Source organism: Cynocephalus volans, chromosome 4 (genome assembly GCF_027409185.1).
Source record: "Cynocephalus volans isolate mCynVol1 chromosome 4, mCynVol1.pri, whole genome shotgun sequence".
Lineage (NCBI taxonomy): Eukaryota > Metazoa > Chordata > Mammalia > Dermoptera > Cynocephalidae > Cynocephalus > Cynocephalus volans.
Genome location: NC_084463.1, coordinates 52,577,302 through 52,582,390, shown reverse-complemented (window position 1 = coordinate 52,582,390; position 5,089 = coordinate 52,577,302). Strand labels below are relative to the sequence as shown.

The window sequence follows — 5,089 nt, the reverse complement described above, 5'->3', positions numbered from 1 at the left end:
ATCTTGGCTATTAGGTCTTGTCAGAGGCCATCAGATGGACAGCTATTTACTGGGCAATTAGCCTAAATTTCTTGGGTAATGATACCAAAACAAAAACTTGAAACTTTCCTGTTGAAACCTTTTACTCTGTTTTCATTGATGCTTAAGGAAAACAGCTTTGCCCTGGAATTATGATATCAATTTATTTCACTGTGGCCTGGAATTATGACATCAACTTTTATTTGGCCATTTAGGAACAAAACCAACTGCATTTTTCTTAGATCTATTCAGTTGATAAATGGCCTTGAACTGATCATTTTCATTCTACATAACCTTTAACAAGAACTCATAAGTTGCATTGATTATGCCCCCAAGAGATGAGGGACCAATGGAAGTTCAGGTGGGCACCTCTGAAAATATTTATCAGTGGCCTGTCCCGTTATACCATTTTTATGAAAACATTGGGAAAGACTGAAATATTCTACCAACCTGAGACTATATGCTAGTTTTCACATTAACTGGAAAGACAAGAATCTTGACATGGAACCCAGTAGACCTCTACAGATAACAGTCAGAGATGGACTGGCACCGTGAATCATTGCAGTAGGCAATGACAGTAGGCTCCCTAATTGGATATCAAAGGCCAAAAGAGGGGACATTGCTGAACCCATAACAAAGAGTGGACACCAAGCCTCTATAATACTCTCCAGGCCCATGGCATGATCAGTGTTTGTAAATTCTTCATGATTGTAGTATTGAAGCAGTGTCTGAACTCTTTCCATTGGAGTGAAAACTCATTCTGTCATCCCTGCAAGTACTGCCATTGAGCACTGACATGCTCATAAGAAGACAAGGTAAATCCTCATACAGGCCAAACATAAGCACCAGTGTCCTTGTCTTCTGCTTTAATGTGGGAAGTATTCCATGATACAAGTTTCAAAATCCATCTCTCCTCAACTGAGGTACTGTATCTTGGGTTCTGATTCCACACAGCTGTTGCCAAAAGCGGACCTTTTGGGTGGGGATTGTAATTGCCACATTGCTCAAAGCTGCACAGCAGCCACACGAATAATGCTTCACTTCACTAACACTGTGAGGTGATATATCTTGCTTTGAAGATGTTAGGATGGCACTTCTAAATCCATCCTGTGGCTTAAGATCTTTCTTCTTCATGATTTCTTTTAACCTGTAACACAATATGGATCTGGAGTTTTGGGGGATAATAGCTTTTGAATAACTTTCCCAATTTATTCCCTTGTTACTGATCTGTTAGATTCTCTTCTGCAATCAATTTTGATAACTGGATTTCCCATCACCAGGGGTGTCCCACAGGACTGTGAGCCCATATGTGTCTTAATGTTTAATGTCGGTTTCTTGTAGACAATATACAATTGGGTCTTGTATTTTGAGGTAGTTTTACAATCCCTGTTTTTTAACTGGTTCATTTAGACTGTTGATGTTCAGTGTGATTACGGATATTGTTGGATTGCTATCTACCGTATTACTGTTTTCTATCTACTTCCCTTGTTTCTTTGCTCTTACTTTTGTTTTTCACTGCTTTTTAGCCTTTTTTAATTAATTGAGTGTTTTAAATGATTGTATTTTCTCTTGTTAATGAGCATGTAGGTTTAAAATCTTTTTTTATAGTTTTTTTTTTAACAATTTGTTCTAAAGTTTGTACTATACATTTACAACTAATCCAATTCCACTTTCAATGAATACTTTACCACTTTACAGGCAATGTGACTCTTTTTTTGGTCCGATAAAGTCTTTATTTCTCCTTCACTCTGAAGGATGATTTCACAGAGCTCAGAACTCTAAGTTGGTGGGTTCCTTCTCTCAACACTGAATGCTTCACTCCACTCTCTTATTGCCTGCATGCTTTCCGAGGAGATGTTGGATGCACTTCTTATCTTTGTATATCTCTATGTAAGATGTTTTATTTTCCCCTCTGGTTTATTACTTATTTTTTTAGTTTAAAACTTACAAGCCTAGGTGTAGATCTTTGGCATTTATTCTGCTTAGTGTTATCTGGGCTTATTGGATTTTTGGTTTTGTGTCTGACATTAATTTGTGGAAGTTCTCAGACATTATTGTTCCAGCTATATCTTTTTCTGTCTCTCTTCTGGTATTGTGATTACTCTGTACAAAACCTCTTGTAGTTGTCCCACAGTCCTTGAATATTGTGTTCTCTCTCTTTTTTTTCTTTGCTTCTCTCTCTCTCCCTTCTTGTTCCACCCTTTCTCACTCTTTTTCTTTCTTTTCGGTTTTTGAAGTTTCTATGGATGTATGTTCAAGCCCAGAGATTCTTTTCTCCACAGTGTCCAGTCTACTAGTAAGCCAAAGACATTTTTCATTTCTGTTACAGTGTTTTTGATTCCCAGTATTTCTGGTTCTTTCTTAGGACATCTTTTTCTCTGTTACATTACTCATTTGTTGTTGAATTCTTTCTACATTATCCATTTGAGCACTTAGCATACTGTAATGGATTGAATTATGTCCTCCCAAAACTCACTGAGACTTCAATTGTCTTGCAAGTTTTATGTATTAGAAACTTAGCCTCCACTGTGACTGTTAAGAGGGTGGGAAATCCTATTATAGTAATTGAAAGGTGGAGACTTGAAGAGGTGATTGGATTGTAGGACCGTGCAGTATTGAATGGATTAAAAATGGTGGTCAGGGTTGTTGTTCTGAGGGCTTTAAAAGAAGAGGAGAGTCTCTCTCTCTCTCTCTCTCTCTCTCTCTCTCTCTCCCCCCATCTCCCTCTCTCTCTCCCTCCCCCCCTTCTGCCATCTTGCAATGTGAGGCCCCTGGGTTGCTGTTGCCGCCACCAGATGGACTTGAAACTATAAGCAATAAATTTTATTTTCTTTTTAATTACCCAGTTATGTGTATTTTGTTACAAGCAACACAAAATGGACTAATACACATACTAATCAGCTACTAATCAGCATTTTAAGAAATTCTCTCTGATCCTTTCTCTGTCACTTCACATTATGTCTTTTTTGTGTTTTAGAATGCCTTGTAATTTTATTTAAGTGGCCAGACATAATATGCCAGGGAAAAGGAACTGCTGTAATATGAATTCAGAAATGTGGTGGGAAGGTGTGCAGAAGGGAAGCTGTGGCAGCTTCTTTGGGATACTGTAACACAATTCTTTACAGTGGGCCATGTATAAACAATGGAAATGTATTGCTCCCATTTCTTGAGGCAGGAGGGTCCAAGATCAAGGCTCCAGGAAATTTGGTGTCTGGCGAGGGCCCATTCTTCATAGGTGGCACCTGTCTTTTGTCCTCACATGGTGAAAGAGGCAAGGAAGTTTGCTTTGGCCTTTTTTTTTATAAGGGCACCAATCCCTCCCTTGAGGGCTTTTTCCTCACAACTTAATCACTTCCCAAAGGGCCCACCTGTTAATTCTTGTGTACTGGGGATTACATTTTATCATGTTGATTCTGGAGGGACACAAACATTTAAACCATAGCAGAAGTGTCTATAGTCATATGATTAAGTCTCCTTCTTTTAATGAGCCTGTGTCTTAGAGTGTGACATTTACAAGTGTTCCTTAAGGTTTTTAATCCCCCTTAGGTGGGACAGGATGCTTTGAGTAGTCCGGAATTGGATATTTCCCTTCGTCTACGTGGAAGGCTAGCATAGAGTGTGCTGGAGTTGGGTATTTCCCTTCTCCCTGGTCATTTAGGCTCTGATGATAATACAGCAGGCTAGTCTCTGCTTCAGTAGTTTCTCCTGAGGGCAGGCCTTGTTGAAAAGGACTGAGTGCTTTCCCATATTTCTAAATGGTTTGCTTTTTCCCTCTCACAAGTGCAAGAAGGAGGGGACTTTTCTTTACTATTTACGGTAAGTCTAGGATCTCTTCACTTCTTTTACTGGTGTATGTGTAAGGCAGGCATTGAGGTGGGTAGGGGGAGGTAAGCAGATTGTCAAGCTAGGGCTAAGGTTCACAGACCTCTCAAACCCATTGTGCAGATGGTCACAAACCCTTCACATGCAGGTCCATGAGATATTTAATAGGAAAAGATCCTGGGAGCCATGGGTGAAAAATTAATAGGGCTCTATTCAGAGCTAGGAGCAGCCATCCCACTGGCCTCCTGGAGTGTCCCAAGGAGCGAGGGTGAGGCATGTATCAGAGCCATTAGTCCTTTGTATTTAGGTCCATAACCCAAGACACCTGGGAGCCCACACGCAATTACATTAGACAGTAACCAAGGAACACCTGGGTATACTTGGATATTTACATCAAATGCTCAGCAAGATTCTGAACATCTGAGGGGCCCTGACCATTTTCTTATATTTTTCCCTACAATCCACACCTTCACGGTCCCTTGCCATGCAATCTAACTGTTCAGAATCTTCCACGATATTCCCTTAGCAAGGATAAATGACATTTACATTCATATAACCTATTGTCTCTTCTATATGCTTTAAGGCTTGTCCCGTAGTTCTAACCTTTCAACTATTAGCCACACATGTCTGGTTAGTAGTCATCACTGGGTGATTTTCTATTGGAAACATGTAGCCATACTGACGGGAAGTTCAGCACATATTCAGCAAGCTGACACATTGGCCACACGAATGTACGTTGGTGCCTGCAGCCACACTATGGGCAAAAAGACAGAAGGGTTATTGGTACCAATGGGGGGAGTTCTCGCCCCTCTGTTAGGATACATGCCAGTTTGCCATTCTGAAAAAATTATGGTTGCAGGAATAGGTATCTTGCCTGGTTTATGATACCATACATTATCCACTAACTCTGTTGGATCTGTAGGTTCTACATATAACAGTATAGGGGAACTCATATTTGGCCATAATGATAACACAAATGTCCCCTTTTGAATAGAGCACTTATCTGTTCCAGGCCATGTTACCTTTACTTGGGGAGGCCAAGTACTTGCTGCCCAAGGTGAAACTTGAAATTCTTCTTCTAATTCTTTCCTCCAAGGCCCTGTTAGACCAACCCAGCATATATGGAGGGCTTCTATTCTACAAGGCCATTCCCATTGTACTGTCTGCCCCTGTTGCAAACAGGTTGGGGCTGGTAAGAGAATATTTCCATTCTTGCCATATCCTGGTTTCAAAAGCTTATCTTTAGTAG

At 40.2% G+C, this 5,089-nt stretch overlaps 1 pseudogene; it reads right to left on the bottom strand.

Annotated features, from left to right (window-relative positions):
• Nucleotides 1–303: 303 nt before the first annotated feature.
• Nucleotides 304–1,152, bottom strand: LOC134376133 (mitochondrial nicotinamide adenine dinucleotide transporter SLC25A51-like; annotated as a pseudogene).
• Nucleotides 1,153–5,089: the final 3,937 nt, after the last annotated feature.